This window comes from Carassius auratus, chromosome 23 (assembly GCF_003368295.1).
Source record: "Carassius auratus strain Wakin chromosome 23, ASM336829v1, whole genome shotgun sequence".
NCBI classification, from domain to species: Eukaryota; Metazoa; Chordata; class Actinopteri; order Cypriniformes; family Cyprinidae; genus Carassius; species Carassius auratus.
Genome location: NC_039265.1, coordinates 13,175,691 through 13,194,693, shown reverse-complemented (window position 1 = coordinate 13,194,693; position 19,003 = coordinate 13,175,691). Strand labels below are relative to the sequence as shown.

At 36.2% G+C, this 19,003-nt stretch overlaps 1 pseudogene; it reads right to left on the bottom strand.

Moving 5' to 3' along the window:
• LOC113041384 (excitatory amino acid transporter 5-like) overlaps nucleotides 1–18,770 on the bottom strand; it is a 46,158-nt pseudogene extending 27,388 nt beyond the window's left edge.
• Nucleotides 18,771–19,003: the final 233 nt, after the last annotated feature.

Below are 19,003 nucleotides of genomic sequence, written 5' to 3'. Positions count from 1 at the left end.
AGGTCATTAAACTGTATGTTCTGTGACTGAGATAGAAAAATGAGCAATCCAAACTCAGGGCACATGCTGTAATATTGAAATGTTTGATGGACTGTTTGTTGAAAAAGGGTCAAAGGTCAATATTTCTCAACGTGTGTGATAGAGGATCACTTTTCTGCACATTGATCATTTTTGTAAATGTGTCTTTAGTCACACTACTAACTTTGGCGAATTCATTCTTTTGGGCAAATTATGTAAGTTATACTTCATTTTATTTTTTTTAATTTTATTTTAATTGTCTCCATTTAGAATAAATATAACTGTTCAAACTCTAATACTCTAATTGGTTTGTGTTATACAAACACTACATAAAAACATTCCCCAGCTGATGGATTATATTAAATATGACAAATCTGTTATGCATTCATTTATAGAACTTAAATTTGAATGTTAGATAAAGCCAGATTAAAAATGTGGGTTTCATTTGATTGACATATTAGAATTAAAGGTTTTTACATGGGTTTTCGGATTTCTCTTTTTTTTATCACTCTATAAATGAGAAAGCAGACAACAGCCAAAAAAACTACAAAAAAAAAAACCAAAAAACTGTTTTTAGGAATAAAATGTTATTCCAAACCCTCTGTAAAAGCCTTCAAAATATAGATAGGAATACAGTTGTTAAGAATGAATCTTTCTAAGTTCAAAGTAAATAAAACAAAGGAACATTGGAGTGCATTTTACATACATTTTTTGTAAGCAGCATTTTTTAGCGTGTAGTCTGAAACAACAATGAAAATGCATAAAAAGCCAAATAGCCCAACATCTCAAAATTCACTAATGCATGAAAAAAGTTTGCCCTAAAAAGACATCCTTCACATAATTGCTGCAATGCTGTTTTGTTAATAGATTGAAGCTATTAGACACAGATTTTACTGTAGTTTTCCAACTTCTAGTAGTTTTATTAGCACACCTAGTATTAAAATGAACCCAGTCTGATACTCCACCAGAATACACCACTACAGTGTGATAAACATCAGCAATCGTACAGAATAGCAAGACTGAAAAAAGCTGTTTGTTTAGCCTGCTGACATTAGTGGGTGTTTCAAAAGTAACCTGAACTTTAGCGATGTGTGCTGATGTAGACTTTAGAAGCAAAGGACCTGTTTGAGACCACGAATAAAATCCTCTTTCACAAAGCTGCCAGGGTGTCAGGGACAAAAATGAAGAGGCTAAAAAACAAACAAACACGAAACAGTTTACCTTTCCTGAACTCTTCAGCATTATATTGTTAGTCATGTATCCTCACCTTAAATGTTCTTCAACAAACTTTCATCTCGGATTCTCACAGCATCTGCTGATATGAAAACCAGTGCACACTTGAAATCTATCATTTATTTCATTTTTAAATGTACAAGTGAGGACTTTGGGATGAAATCTACATCCAAAGTATTTTTCACAGTGGTACTTACATGCATTTCTGTCTGTACCTGACATAATGCACTACTGCAAAAAAAAGAGGACACGCAGTATTTGTTTTTAAGCAAAGTCAAAATGACATTAAAAATCACCCTGTTTACTTTCTTAATGCATATTCCTGGTCTTATACTGAAAACACAGTTTACCTGTAAACATCTTATCATTCTTAAATCGAGATACATTTACTTTAGAATCAAAATGACTCGATGAAAAATGTTCGGAAAAATTATCGTAATTTAGTTTTTCCATAAAACACCAAAAAACTGTCAATGGGCTAAGAAAAATTAAATTAGATGAAAGAGAGAACACTTTTTTCTATCATCACATATTGTTTTAGTCAGCAATGCATTAATTATGAAAGTAAAGGAATTGTGTTTCATGTTGAATTTAAAGTCTGACACTTTTATGTCCCACTTGGCAAATTATTTTGTCCCACATACTGGAACATTAACTTTTTTTTTTTTCAATTACAGTTCCTTAATTCAGGACAGACACTTTTCCGACATTGATGAAGTTTTTAATGAGTTCTTTTTAGAAGATGTGGAATGAATGTCTGTATGAATTTGAGGCATTCGGTACAAGACAAACTTAACTGAACCAGTCATACTGGCACATTTTAATTTGAGGCTTATCAGGAGAAAAAGAAGAAAATCCCAGAGAAATATTATACGAGTACATTCTGATCAAGTGCAGCGCTCTGTCTGCATGATTAAAACATTTCATAAGATGAAGAGAATGCAGCACATAATTCAATTACATCTCAGACAATAGAACTGAATGTGTAAAACAATGTTTATGGCTCTCCAGTCTCCACGTTATTATTACATTAAAAGGCCATATCATGAAATAATGTGTGTGTGTGCGTGTGTGTGTGTGTGTGAGAGAGAGAGAGAGAGAGAGAGTATAAAGGTTCATTTAGTAAAGTCAGTGGTCAGATGAATACCAGGTTGTGCTCTTCTTCTCATGTACGTGAGACACACATAGCCTACACCATGTTTTTTTTCAGCCGATTTTGAGCCAATTATGGACTCTTTTTTTGAGTTGGGCTAATTTTCTGCTTTGTTGTGTGATGTTTGTCGTGCAGTATCCGTGCAGTGTACAGGGAGAAACAAGAAGCGATACGTTTCTCCCAACAGGAAATCAGACGGTCTGATGAATTTCTGACATGTCACAAATTTTTGTCATCCCTCATGAAGGTATTGCACAGTTGAAGCAGAGCTACAAACAGACTGCTCTAAACTCAGTGCTTTTTCTCTTACTGCGCCTGTGCGAAAATAGAACTCGAACTATTTAATCTTTAATGCTGCAAGAAAGAAAACAAAAAGATCTTTTGATAAAATAATGTCATTATCATGGGTAACGTGAACCATTTGTCAATTTTGCAATTAGTGCTAAAGACAAACACGTCCCAAAATTATACATATTTCAGTTTTAAGCCATGAAGGTGAGCCAGTGCATGCAACACAAACAATGTGCAAACTGCATGAGTGTTATGCCCGTTCTAAACTCTGGGTGTGTGTTCACAGTGTGTGAGTGTGTTCACTGCTCTTGTGTGTGTGTTTACTGTGTGTGTGTGTTCACTGCTGTGTGTGTGCACTTTGGATGGGTTCAATGCTGAGCACAAATTCTGAGTATGGGTCACCATATTTGGCTGTATGTCAACTCACGTCACTTTCTTTCCCTTTCATTCTGGCTCTGTCTGCAGAGCGTACTTGAACGCGCTAATGATGTATTCTGTAGGTAGAAAAGCAAATTAAAATGCTTGGATCAAGCATTTTGATTGGACGGACATTTTCTGGTACTACGCCTTAAAAAGTCAAAATAAATACAGATAAATACATTTAGACCACTTAGCTTAATCATTGCTAAATCGGGATGCAAAAAGACTTTCAACCAGCATAGCAAAAAAGGTTTCTGAAGACAATCACCTATTGCAACTTTAAGCTACAGAAAGTGAAAGTAAAAACTGACCTAGCTGTCGGCATCTGATGTTTAACGGCACATATTTTCAGAGACAAGAGACATATTGGGTATATAAAAAAAGATCTCATATGGGGCTGATATAGAACCTACTGTACGTAGTGAAACAACAATATCAACAGAATTGAAATATTTTTCAATTTTTATATTTTCATTGATGACTGATCATTACAGTGTTCGGACATAGGCTACTTTAGAGGAATTTTAATTATAGGCCTATTCAGTGGGTTCTTCTCAAACAGAAGGCTGCATATCTCGGCTGCCACGTCATCAAACGTCACTGAAGGCCATCTCAATCGGAAGGATCCTTGCAAGGAAGCCTTCATTTCGAGGTTCTTCATTCAGCTGAATTTGAAGGATGCATGCATGGGATGTATCCTCAGCAACCTTCAATCACTCACAATGCTTTGTAGGTTACCCATTCAATTTCATGAAAATAAACTGACGAAAAATGAGTCAGTACTGAGCTTCTCTGAATTTACTATGCCACACAAACTTACTGCCTCATTCTAGCATTTCCGTTTGAGAAGCACCCATTGTGTAATATGTCTAAATGTTTTAAATCAATGTTTTCAATGAGGATTAAGCTGATTTGATCATTTATTGTCCCTGCATAAATTGTGCAATAACGAGCTGTGAAATTATAGCAGGGCAAATTAATTATAGACCTATAATAATATAAACTAAAAAAATATAATCGATAGCTGATTATTTTTTTAAAAGATATATCTGGCTATTATGATTTTGCCAGGTAAGACATGTTACTGTATCAACATTACTGTCCAAAAATATAGACTAAACCCAATCCCTACTCCTAAACCTAACCTTGCCTAATTTATTTCTAAAATCACAGAGAAATGATAGCTTTAAGAAGGGTGTAGAAGCACCTAACCCTGATTGAATCCTAAAACAGATATTTTACTAAAAGGTTATCCCTTAGTTCTGATTGGTTGATTGGAATGTTGTTCCAGGATCAACAAGGATGTGGATCCAGGAACATGCTGTACTTGGTGAAATCACGGTCACCCGTCCAATAGCTCTGTGTTTTCAGGAATAGATGGATGAGAAGCTCTTTATTTAGCACAGCTGGGCCAATTTCTTTAATGAGGTACAGTAGAAGCTGGTTTATTTCTAGTTTATGGCAGGCATCTGAGATGAAGCCAAGACTGCTGGGTTTGTTACTATTCATGATGAAAGCTGCCATTTATATTAATAACGTCAGGAAATAGCTAAAACCGTGAAATGTTTGGAACATGGTTTCTATGAGTTTCAAGTTAATTTAGGTGGCTGAGATTGATCAAAAGTGGCATCTATATGTTTCTAAATCAAATAAATGCTGTCCTTTAGTCATCAAAGATCTTCTATCACATACTATAAATACTATCACAGTTTCCACAATATGTACGAAGCAGGTCAAATTTTTTTTTGTTTCTTGAACAGCAAATCTGAAGGACCATGTGACACTGAAGACTGGAGGATTGATACTGAAATTTAGAGACCCCAAACCTCTGAGCATTAGTTTTAAACAAGCAGAGAATGAAAATCTATAGACATTAAACCAGCTTGTTATCCATCGAGAGCAATATCAAGTCTTACCTGGACACAACCAGAGGCAAAATCAACATCTTCAACATCCTCATCAGCAGCTCTCCAGGAAACTGGAAGTATTTCACTTCCTAAAGTAGAAAAGAGACACAGCAATCAACAAAACACTGACCGGTCACCAGTTTGCCACACAACTGAGAAATGATGTCCCTTGGCACAAATAATCTAATCAGGCCGCTCTTCTGTGTTGAGGCCAAAATCAGCACTTTGAAAAACTTAAATATGAAATGCGTGAAAAATCCTGGAAATTGAAGACTCATCTTCTGATTTATTATCATCTAAAAAATGCAGCTGTTTCCGTGTCAAATTTAGTTTCATAATCAAAAAATCTGTCAACGTTTTTTCTCACCTTAACCCGATGTAAAAAAGGCTGAGGATGTGCAAATAGCAATAAATATTTATATGTAGAAATAATGCTAGAGACTGTTTTCTGTAGTTTTTTTTAAAGTAATTTTGTTGTTGTTGTTTATTAAAGTTTTTTTTAAGACTTTTAAGACAGAAAATTTGTAAAGGGACAAAATTAAATTCCAGATTAAAACAACAACAAATATCTGCCAATGGGTTTAGAAAAATTAAATATTCTTGATTTTCAAAAAATTTAATAAATAAATAAATAATTGATACCATTGACACATATTTGTTTTAGTTTTAAGGAATAAGCTGAAATAATATTGTTCAGTTTTGTAGAAAATAAGACTTTATATCTTCTCTTTGCTTTTTGAGTAAATATATCTTGATTCAAGGTAATTACTCACCCTGTGGTCTGTGTGGGTCCTAGCACCCCCTTGTAGTGATGGGGACACTATACTGATTATAATTTTTAGTATTTTGTGTCTGCGCTGCTTATTATGAACAAAAATAAATTGATTAGTACTAAATTCAATTAATTCGCTCAAATATTTTGTACTTTTTAGGCTTTGACAAGCTTTTTTTTTTTTTTTATACACCCGATTTTTGGCAAATTGCATGGAAACCAGTGTGGTATCCAGTTTCTGAACACAGCAAGAAGTTTAACTAGAGAAAGTCCAGAACAGCAGGAATCGACAGATCTTATTGAGTTTCCCGTCATCTCCCTCTAGCAGTGACCGCAGTCTGAAACTAAAGAAACTGCCCAGTGATAACGCCCAAATCTCTCTCTCTCAGTGGTTGGATGCTTGGCCTGCGGTCAGAAGTCTGAGAAAGCCTCTTTGCTTTAAGCTCTGCTGGTTTTGTGTCGTGCTATGAGAGCAGAGGGCTGCCAGAGCCGAGAAATTAATCATCTTAAAACTCACAGCAGCACTGCTCACACAGACTCACACACAATTATAAAAATATTTCAGACTATTTTAAATTCTGTTTGGATGAGTGCTTGCTGATTAAATGCAAATATTTAAATATCTAAATGTCAAAATTATTGTCATGCATACATTCACACAAAGATTTAAGTGCAAATATGCATACAGGCACAGACGGTGGAAAGGGAATGGATTTAATCAATGCAAAAGAAGTTCATTATTTTTCTTACACTATTGGCCTGTTAGATAATTTTTTTTCATGTATGCAAATTAGATTTCTGTTCGATTCCAATTTAAGTGAAAAAAATACAATGTGCAAAAATACAATGTCCCTCCACATCACAACTTGCCCTTTTTAAATAATTGATTTAGTCTTGAAGGCTGTTGCATCAATTTGTGTGGTATTTTTTTTTGGACTGTTTAGATTTGCATGGCATAGAGATGGCATGGGTGAGGATAAAAAATAAAAAATAGATCTCAAGGAAATAAATGATTGTTATAATTGACAGCATATACAGTACAAACAAAAATCTATACATTATTTAAATGCAAAAAAAATATTTACACAATAAAATTAGGGGTGCTCCGATCGTTAATGCCATCTCGTCAGTAAAGCCGGTTCTCTAATCAGCGGTAAATTCTATCAGGTGTGTGATTTCACATAGAGCAGCTGTTACTACACAGAGCCGTTGTTAACTGAGAAGCTGCACAAATCCACGTTCATTATAAGTGTTTATTTGCGCATCTTCTCAATTAACAACGGCTCTGTGTAGTAACAGCTGCTCTATGTGGAATCACGCACCTGAGGGAATTTACCAGAGCACCCCGAAAGGCGGGCATACACTGTGCGATTTCTGTGCGATTTCGGCAAGGTACTTCACACTTTTCGCTCTGTACGAGTAGATCGCATGCGATGTAAAGCCAAAGCTCACGATTTTTATGCGCTCACTGTACAGTCCGATTGTCGAGTTGCGATTTGACTGCTCACACTATACGTGAGGAATCAACCGAATAAACACGTAGGATCCCTCAGAACCCGATAAGTACAATATCAAGTGTCTCCATTTACACTGCATTTAATTAAATCAGAATAATTGTTGCGCAAAAAAAAAAAAATGGTGGCCAAGTTTCAGTGCTTCCCTAGTTATTTTTGTTATAAAAATCTACTTGTTCCACACAAGCATAAATTGGGCCCTGCGGTTTAACTACAGTTTACTTTGGCCCTACATTTATTACAAATTGAGAACTTTGCGTTTTTGCTCACGATGAAGAACTTCCATGCCGACGACATACTAGCATGTGTTGAATCGCCCAGGGTTGCCAGGTTTTCACAACATGTTTTTTTTTTGGGTGGGGCTCCCCTGGTAAAATTTGCATTCCAAGGGATAAATAAATATAACATATTATTGGGGTCATTTCAAACTGCAGACATGAACAACAACCTACAGCAACAGCTTTAAAGTACCCCTGGAAGAACACTGGAATCAGCAGACTGACTAGCTGGTCACCGCTCTGGGCCAATCATGTGGAAAATTGGCAAATTCTGGTCCCTTGCTGTATGACCTATGCATCTTTAGCGTTATTCTCAGAAACAGGAAAAAACTATATTGTATATAAAAGTGTGCTTTTCAAGTCAAAATGACCTTGATCAGGTACAAAAGATTGTAATTACTCTTTTTAATGTCATTTATCCTTATAGATTTCATTTTTGAAGAGGAACTTCTGGGAAGGTACGTGGCATATTATCTCATTAAAAACTTTACTATCTGATTGCTACAACATTAAACAAAGTTCTCTTCCTGCCTGAATAGATTAGATAACTTTAATTATAGTGGAAGCCACTTCATTGCAGGTCTTACTGTAGAAATTATGAAAGGAAAGTTTTTTTTTTCACATGGTGCAAGATGTACAGATCCATAATTTACAATACAACAATGATTGCCATTATTTCTTTAAGAACATCTCATGCTTGTTTTTGAATGCTCAATTTTTGCTGTAATTGTAATGATATGCCTTTGTTCCTTCACTCTGTAAAGAATTGCAAAGCAGTTGTTTAAAAATTAGCCATTGATTTGTGCATAAGTGGCTCATCTGTGTGTGATAGCAGAGGCTGGATGGCATGCATGTGCTCCCAAAGTGTAACAAGGAATATTATGTGCATATTTTATTATTAAAGTAGGGCTGGGTGGCATACCAAACAACAATACAAATGCATCATGCAAGATTCTGAAATTTATATGATACAAAATGCCTAGCGACACCATAGGTTAAAATACATTAGCAGATGTTACTAGACTTTTCCTGGTTGATTAAACACAGTGCTTTAAAGAATGGTTCACCCAAAAAAAAAAAAAAAATACTGAAAATGTCCTCACTCACTGTCCAAGATGTAAATGAGTTTGTTTCTTACTCTTAACAGATTTAAATAAATATGTAGTGATGTAGCACTACGTGGGGGAAGTTGTGGCCTAATGGTTAGAGAGTTTGACTCCTAACCCTAATGCTGTGGGTTCGAGTCTCGGGCCGGTAATACCACGACTGAGGTGCCCTTGAGCACTTGCTTACCAATGGATGCTCTGCAGAAACAACTGATAAAAGCATCACAATAATTCACACCACTTCGGTCCAGTAATTAATGTTTTGTGAAATAAAAATCAAAAAGTCATCTCGTTTGAATCAGGAGAGAAATATGCACAGATCAAGCACTGATTACCAGCCAAAACAGATCTGAACAAATATGTTGAGTATTTCGATGTGGGATGACAACAGGGGGTGGACTTTTTCACTGGAGGCAGCGCGTTTTTATGCGTTATGAACTTGTATTTTAGCAGGAAGTTTAAGTCTGAAGTCAAAAACATATTTATGTCATATTGATGGACTGGAGTGGTGTGGATTACTTGTGGATTATTGTGATGTTTTTATCAGCTGTTTGGACTCTCATTCTGACTGCACCCATTGATTTAATTTAGTTAATATAACAAGTTAATTTCTGTTCAAGACAATATTTTTGACAGCATCCTCATTTAACAATTTTTCTATACAAGTGCCTAAAACTTTTATCTCTTCTGTATTTATCTGCTGGTAATTTTGGCATTTCTGGCTCAATGCATGACAAAAAAATTCACAGCTTTTATGTATTGTAATTAAAATCTACAGATGCGAATAGATAGTGTAATAACATTTAAATGCACATTTTGGATATTTTCTTTCTGCTTGTCTTAGAGGAGACAAAGAAAGCACATTGCACTGATGCCAAATAAATTAAGAATTTTATTAATTTGAAAATATTAATCATTAGGAATAATCTAACTTTTGGTTTCTCCATAAATTATGGGATGTTTACAGAGCAAAATAAGAACATGTCCTTCTAGCAGTAGCCTATGTGCTTTAAAAGCCACTCCAGTGTTTCTTGGTCAGACTCTAAAAAGCAATTTAGGCATGAGTGCTCCAGTGCTCTTGCAAAGCAGAAAATATTAGTAAATGTTTAAGAGCAAAATCTCATGGAGCCTGAACACTGAAAATCTGAACCATCACTGCAGAGCCTCATTCAGACTAAATCTCTGAAACTAATGAATTTCACTCAGTTTACATTGTTGACCAGTAGCCTACTTCTGGTACTGTACCTTTACAATGTCACAATGTTGAAGAAAACACTTGAGAAAGTGTGTCTCTTCCGCAGCTCGGTACGTTTTCAAATCCTTTTTTAGTCTCGAGCAAGACATTCACGTTACATGATTTTACAGATTTTTATGTAGAAAGGGCGACAGCGCACCGCAGTAAAATTAATTATCATTCATGTTTTCATAACCTCTGGCCAAATTCAAACATAAAACTAAAATGAAATCATCTTAGAAAGCAAGAGGCCCCCTGGTGTTTTGGGAGCCCTACACAGCTTGAGTATTTTGCGTACAGGGAGAATTGGCTCTGATTAGCCTACTTAGAAAATGGCATGTATATATATATATATATATACATACATATATATATATATATATATATATATATATATATATATATATATATATATATATATATATATATATATATATATATATATATATATACATACATACATATGTATATGTATATGTACTTATGTACATACATATACATATGTATATATATATATACACAAACACACCTGCTCCACCACCATCACACTCAACACCGGGGTACCACAGGGCTGTGTGCTGAGCCCATTCCTCTACTCCCTCTACACCCACGACTGCAAGCCTGTGCATGGATTCAACTCCATCATCAAGTTTGCAGATGATACCATGGTTCATGGGCTCATTAGAGACAACAATGAGACTGCCTACAGGGAGGAGGTATAGCACCTGGCCACATGGTGCGCTGACAACAACCTGCTCCTTAACATCAGTAAGACAAGGAGCTCATTATGGACTTCAGGAAGAAACATGCATTAAACCATCCACATTTTACAGGATAGTTGTTGAACATGTCTCCGGCTTCAAGTTCCTGGAATCCCACATCTCAGATTACCTGACCTGGACCACAAACACCTCCAGTCTGGTTATGAAGGCTCACCAGTTTTGGTTCTTAGGAAACAAAAGAAGGACCAGTTGTCTTCAGCCATCCTGGTGAACTTCTACCAGTGTGCGATCAAGAACTTACTGACCAGTTCAACACTATCCATCCATCCATCCATCCATTCATTTTGGGTGGATCTGATTTTCTGTATAGTTCAGATAAAATACTAACATCTTGGTGACAACGCAAAGAGTGATTCCTCAAGACCTGTATGAAAATATCCACTTATTACTCATCAGAGGAATTGAGCTGAAGATCAGCTGCTAATCAGGTAATATTGTCCTGAATCAAAGAATATATTTCCTCAAACAAAGAAACTTTCAGCGGAGTCATTTTAAAGCCCACTAAAGTTTTCTGAAATCATACAATAGCACTGCATGATGAACACGATGATTTCTAAGTTGATAATGACTTTGGATACAAAGCAATGGATAAATAGGATGATTAACCTTTTCAGAGTCTGACAGATGTGGTTTTGCCAAGACAGACACGTGGGGTGTAGAAGCACCTATCCCAGATAGGAAGCCTAAAGCAGATATTTCCTGAAAAACGATCCCTCAGTTCTGATTGGTTGATTGGAATGTTTTTCAAGGTAAACAAGGATGTCAATCCAGGAACATGTTGTTCTTGGTGACATCATGTTCAGCATCTGTAGCTCCATGGAAAAGAGCATTCTGTGCTCTTCAAATCATCTTTGGGTAAAAAGAGTAATACAGGTCTAGAAACAACATGAGTGTGAATACATTTACATAGTTTGTTTCCTGTAATATAAACAGCACTGACACCTTGGTGTCCGATGTGGCCAATAAATAAATAAACATTAGACAAGTATTCAAATATCCTGCAGGCTTTTGTATGTTTTCTGTCTGGATATGTGATGACGTCTATACTTTATAAGTGCAGCGAGGCCCTCAGGATAAATAGATATGGAAACACAGCTCGTCTTGAAAGGAGTAAATCACACAAAATAAAAATTCTGTCATCATTTACTCACCCTCATGTTGTTTGCAAACATGTAAGACTTTCTGTCTCTCTGGGTTTTCATTAAAATACAGTTAAAATAAGCATCATTAGAATTTGTCCAGCTAAAAAAACAAAACAACGGAAAATCAGATTTGTATCACATCTTATAGGCTTCCAAGGCTATACAATAGCTGCCTGTATGTGTGAGCAAGAAATTAACATGTTATTAGTTATTGACTGAAATAATTAATTCTTCCAGACATTCAGAAGAAATATATGTTAAATTTATCCTATTATTCCCTTTTTTCTGTTTTAATTTTAGTTAGTTTTAGTTTAAATGTTTTGTTTTTCCATCACAAAATAAAACTGCATGTTTATATATCTGAATTGTGAGGGGGAAAAAGTCACAATGTAAAATATAAAATGTTGCAATTTTTATTATTATTATTATTATTATTGTGTGGTGGAAACAAGGTTCCATTTGGGTTAGTTATTTTAGTACATAAAGTTAAACTAAACAAAAATGAGAAATGTTGCCTACCGGAGATAAAATAAGTTTGAATAATGTTTTTGTTGTACAGCACACCAGATAAATGGACCACTTTCATGATGCTTTTAAGGTGTTTTTAGTTCTTTTTGAAGCATGAAAAATCCAATATAGCGCTAACTCAACAAAGAAGTTGCACATGTCACTTCTTCAAGTGTCTTGCTCAAGGACACAACAGAATCGCAGCAGGATCTCATTTAGGGCCACACAAGCTGCAGCCTTCAAAAGCTCCAGCTGGCTTTCTGAATGTTTGAGATATTTCCAGTCACTTCATATGCAACATTGATTTTATAACAGTATTTTACAAATGCACACAACAGAATCCAGCTGAGCTTCAGTCAGAGTTTGCATTTCTGCTCACGCTCAGATGCTTTGACACTGAGATATGAGTCCAGTCCCAGTAAAGCACTCTGTCTTTTAACACAGCGAGCAAAAGAGCCTCCCAAATCTGTCTTGTTGTTGGTAACGCAAAAAAACATAAGGTACGAAAATATCAGAAATCAAACAATTATCCATCATTGGGCAATTTTTTTTTTCCATGTAGTATATTTTTGTGAAGCATCTCTAGTTTATCTTACTGCAAAGAAAAGAAGTGCACTTCATTGTACTGAATATGCACTTTTAATGTACTTCAGATCTTAAAAGTGTATATATCTTTAAAAAAAACTGTGCTGGCAGATAATATGAAGTACACTTTTAAAAAGTGCACAGTCTGATAACGTCAGATGAAAAGAATTTAACTGTAATACATTTTCATTTAATTGCATTTAGCATGCAAAATATAATCTTGTTGTTTTTTTTTTTTTTTTTTTTTTTTTTTTTTTTTGTATAAAAAAGGATCAAGTAAAGAGCTAATAGTCAAGCTGTTTTTGGTGTTTTCCTGGTCCAGTTTGGTCTTTTAGATGGTCTGCCAGGCCCAACAGCTGGTAGTCCAACTGGTCAACTATATAAGCCTGGATAAACCATGATAACGACCACAAATAACCTTCTTGGACCAGCTAGAAACTGTAAAAACCAGCTAGCACTATTTGTTCAAATGTCTTTTCAAACTTGAACTCAAAGCTGAACTCAAGAAATGACAAAAAGATCATTTAAGTATCATTGAAGACCTCTGCATGATTCAAGCCATTATTCGTCCCCATTATTAATCCCAGAATGTCCTCATGCAATGCATATATTCCAAGGAGCTGCATTAAGCTGAACAGCATTTTCAGTGAACAGCTTCAATTATACAACATGGAAAACGGTTTACAAATTGTATGAACTGCTTTTGATCTTTTTTGCTTGATGACTTGACATTGACTTTCATCACTTCCATGAAAGAAATAAAATGGAATAATGAACATTATCTTTTCTATTCACTGTTTCCTTTTAACTGGATTTGGCCAGATTTTCCAGCGTGGTTAAGACTATGTAAGCATGCACACATTTTTGTGATCATCTGTGACTATCACTCTCTACACATTTAGAATTTCTCAATGCAACTGTTGAACATGTGCACGCTGTGTCTTCTTTTGGCTCATTCAACGTAAACCTGAAAATAATCTCACATCTGAAATCTCACACTGATTGAACTAACTGCACGCACAATACAATGCTTATAAAACAACAACTGCTCTAACAAAAAAGCTTCTTCTTCAAAGTTCCCGTAAACACTTTTGTGTCCAAATGGAAGTGTTTCATCTCCCATTTGCTTTGACAGAAAACAGAAGCGCTTCAGACTAATGTGATGCATGACTCATGATCACCTCTTTGCGGCCTGCAGTATTATTTTGGTGCCAGCGCTGAGATTACGTGGAGTCATTACATTACTATCGCTGAGCTTTACTCACAAACACAAAGCCATTCCAACAGATGCTCTCCACAATACAAACAACAAAAGTGTGGGAGTCTGTATTGTCTGATGGCTTTGTGGAATAAGTTTGCAAATCTGTCCAGGAAGAAGGACAGCAGGGTTTTGCATTTATCAAAGTTGAATGTGTATTGTAGGAAAACAAACATAAAATCCAATGGCTCTGAAAAAAAAAAAACTGATGTCAAATAACAGTTTGTTTGCTTATAAAAAGACACCATTAATTATACACTCAAACAGATCAATCACTTCAACATTATTATTGTGTTGATCTTGTCTTTTGCTCTGCTTTGTTTTCTTTTTTTTATATTGTCCTAAAACTCTTAAAGTAAAAACAATCATGAAATTCATGATTATAACCACAAACACACATGCACATACACTACTGCAAATTTTAAAAGTACAATCAATATTTTTTACAATGTTTCTGAAAGAATACAGTAAATACAGTAAAAACTGAAATACTGTAAAATATTTTTACAATTTAAAATAAATGCTTTCTATTGTAGTATCCTCCAGTCTTTAGTGCCACATGATCCTTCAGAGATCATTCTAATATACTGATTTACTGCCCAGTTATTCAGTTATCAATTATTATTGGTGCTAAATTGTTCTATTTATTATCAGTGTTAAACAATTATCAATGTTTATCTGCTAAATACTTATATAACTGTCACAATTAAACATTTAAATTCAATATTTAACAATTTAGCATTTTTTTCAGTATTTTTGATCAAATAAATGCAGCCTTGGTGAGCATAAGAGACTTCTTTCAAAAATATTTCAAAAATCATATGTGAGTATATGAGTGTATTTGTTTAAAAATTATTATTATTTTTTACAAAATTCTATATTATTATTATTATTATTATTATTATTATTATTATTGTCTATCTGCAGGTGTATTTATACCATGTTGTCTATACCATGTAGAAATGTGGCTGTGTGTATGTCTAGTGCTTTCAGGTTAGTTAAGTCCTTTCTTTGTCCTCTCATGACTTTCATTCATAATTCATACAAATGCACCACACATCATAGGCTCTTGATCGATATTTCTGTTTGCTTTTGTATAAAAAGAAATCAATGGAGAGAAAAACACACACACACACACACATGAATGAGTGAGAGAGTGAGTGAGTGAGTTAGTGAGAGTGAGTGAGTGAGTGAGTGAGTGAGTGTAGTGAGTGAGTGAATGAGTGTGTGTGTGAGTGAGTGAGTGAGTGAGTGAATGAGTGAGAGAGTGAGAGTGAGTGAGTGAGTGAGTGTGTTGAGTGAGTGAGTGAGTGAGAGTGAGTGAGTGAGTTAGTGAGAGTGAGTGAGTGAGTGAGTGAGAGTGAGTGAGTGAGTGAGTGAGTGAGTGAGTGAGTGTGTTGAGTGAGTGAGTGAGTGAATGAGTGAGAGAGTGAGTGAGTTAGTGAGAGTGAGTGAGTGAGTGAGTGAGTGTAGTGAGTGAGTGAATGAGTGTGTGTGTGAGTGAGTGAGTGAGTGAGTGAGTGAGTGAGTGAATGAGTGAGAGAGTGAGTGAGTGAGTGAGTGTGTTGAGTGAGTGAGTGAGTGAGTGAGTGAGTGAGTGAGTGAGAGTGAGTGAGTGAGTGAGTGTAGTGAGTGAGTGAGTGAGTGTGTTGAGTGAGTGAGTGAGTGAGAGTGAGTGAGTGAGAGTGAGTGAGTGAGTGTAGTGAGTGAGTGAATGAGTGTGTGTGTGAGTGAGTGAGTGAGTGAGTGAGTGAGTGAATGAGTGAGAGAGTGAGAGTGAGTGAGTGAGTGAGTGAGTGAGTGTGTTGAGTGAGTGAGTGAGTGAGTGAGAGTGAGTGAGTGAGTTAGTGAGAGTGAGTGAGTGAGTGAGTGAGTGAGTGAGAGTGAGTGAGTGAGTGAGTGAGTGAGTGTGTTGAGTGAGTGAGTGAGTGAATGAGTGAGAGAGTGAGTGAGTTAGTGAGAGTGAGTGAGTGAGTGAGTGAGTTAGTGAGAGTGAGTGAGTGAGTGAGTGAGTGTAGTGAGTGAGTGAATGTGTGTGTGAGTGAGTGAGTGAGTGAGTGAGTGAATGAGTGAGAGAGTGAGAGTGAGTGAGTGAGTGAGTGAGTGTGTTGAGTGAGTGAGTGAGTGAGTGAGAGTGAGTGAGTTAGTGAGAGTGAGTGAGTGAGTGAGTGAGAGTGAGTGAGTGAGTGAGTGTGTTGAGTGAGTGAGTGAGTGAGTGAGTGAGTGAGTGAGTGAGTGAGAGTGAGTGAGTGAGTGAGTTAGTGAGAGTGAGTGAGTGAGTGAGTGAGTGAGAGTGAGTGAGTGAGTGAGTGAGTGAGTGAGTGAATGAGTGTGTGTGTGAGTGAGTGAGTGAGTGAGTGAATGAGTGAGAGAGTGAGAGTGAGTGAGGGAGTGAGTGTGTTGAGTGAGTGAGTGAGTGAGTGAGTGAGAGTGAGTGAGTGAGTTAGTGAGAGTGAGTGAGTGAGTGAGAGTGAGTGAGTGAGTGAGTGTGTTGAGTGAGTGAGTGAGTGAGTGAGAGAGTGAGAGTGAGTGAGTGAGTGAGTGTGTTGAGTGAGTGAGTGAGTGTGTGTGTGTGAGTTAGTGAGAGTGAGTGAGTGAGTTAGTCAGAGTGAGTGAGTGAGAGTGAGTGAGTGAGTGAGTGAGAGTGAGTGAGTGAATGTGTTGAGTGTGAGAGAGAGAGAGTGGTGTATGAAGTGAACTAAACATTAAGATAATTTCCTCTCACGAATAGCAATGGACTTGTTTACACTGTGTCTCAAGAAGATAATAACCATCAAGAAATAATCTCTCAATATTGAACGCGAAAATGCTGTGATGGCAAACAATCACAGCCAATTTAAACACATTTTGAGATTTCAGGATGGAAGAGATACCACAAAAATGTTTACATTTAACATACATTTATATAAATGAGATTGCCATGTTCTTGTAGGTCAACTAACAGAGCTTAACTACTGTAGCAATATGAAGGTCATGGGTTCATTTCCAGTGAATGCATGTACTGACAATTTACCACAAATCACTCTGGATAAAAGTGGATGTCAAATTCATAAATGCACATAAGATTTTGTTTTATTTTTAGGTCCAAACTGGGTTTCTCTTGCAAAATAAGCCAATTAGTTTTTTTTTTTTTAAAGAGCTCATTGCAATTTATCTGAAACTGTAGATAGCATCACCAACCTGCTTTAAATGCCGCGAGGCTAAGGAGCACTTGCTTAATGTACAATTACTAAGAGCATTTGTATGATTGGACTGTAATCCCCGGCCGTCACACCAAATGGTCTGTGGAGGTTTTATTTTTAGGTGTGTTTGAGAATCATATCAGAGGTTTTAATGCGTACACGAAATGAGAAAGGGAGAAACGGCCTCTTTGTTTGTCCATTCTTTCAGTCGCTATTGCTTCGATGTAATGAAGAACTAGAAAATACCAAAATGCAAAAAGAATAAAAAATGTAGTAAAAAATAAATAAATAAAGAGATAAAATTATTAAGAAAAAAAAATTTCTGTAAAAAAATATAGAAATATTAGGGAAATTAATGCTTAAAACAAGACAAAATGTCTGTCAGTGGGGTCAGAAAAATAATAATGTTTTCCTTTTGAATTAAGTTTATTTTTCTCACCCCGCTGGCTATCTTTAATTAAGTCACAGTTTTTAAAAGTCCTTTAACTTCTTAAGTAAATGAATATAGATTAAAAATGCAGTATCATAATAATAATCCTAATGTTATTTAAAGTTTCAACCAGTTCAAACAATAAATAAAATGCATTGCTGTGACTAATAAAAACAGATATTCAGGGGGAAAAAACGAGACTAACATTTAACCAAATTATTAAAGACTGGGGTGAAGTCATGATTTCAACCAATAATAATAATAATAATAAAATTAAGGAATTCAATGGGGTGCCATCAATAAAAAGCAAACCCAGATGTGATTTGGATTAAATGAGACCATGGTGGTTTAATGGAAAAGCCCTTATTGACCAACCAATAATCATAAAAAATCTTATTTTTAGCTTACTGCTGGAAGGTCATCAAACCCATTTTGATCATAATCATAAAAAAGCCCTGATTTTAGGCTTCTACTGAGAATTCAAAAAAGACCATGAGGAGAAGTTTGGCCCATACTGAGGGATATACAGAAGGAGAGGCTTTTATGGGAGGTTTTTGGTGAGAATTTTACATTGTTTCGGTGGCTTCTACTGCAACCGTTCATTGTTGTACATTATTAGGGGTCGACAGGAAGACTAACCTGCTCTGAGAGGTTTTTGGAGCGCAGAAAGAAGCCGAGCAGACATCCGATGACAACGGCCAACACTGAGAGGATGAGCAGGCCGTTCTGCTTACAGACCCCTTTAACCCGAACCCAAACTGCATCCAGCGCCACAGCCATCGTGTGTCCCACGTCCACAAAACACCAGCCACACTAGCAGATCTCCATACATCCACTGCCCAGATCCAGATGGGAGACGACCCACGCAGATGGACAAGAAAGAATGGACTGACTGATAACAATGTGTAGATAATTAGTACGGGTTGCTCAAGATCTGGAGAAAACAGTCATACTCTCTTTTTTGTCTTCACCATGCAGCGATGGACTAAGAAGATCATAACACTTTTCTAGCATCCACTGTTTGCAGCCCATTCGGGACACAACAGCTCCACCCACCTTCCAGCTCCACCAATAGGAAGCGAGCAAAAGCATCAATCCTATTAGTGAAAGCACGCTGTGTAAAGGGGTCTGTGGCCTGGATTACACACAGATCATCAAACGAAGATAAAACTGCCTGGATCTGTTCATAAA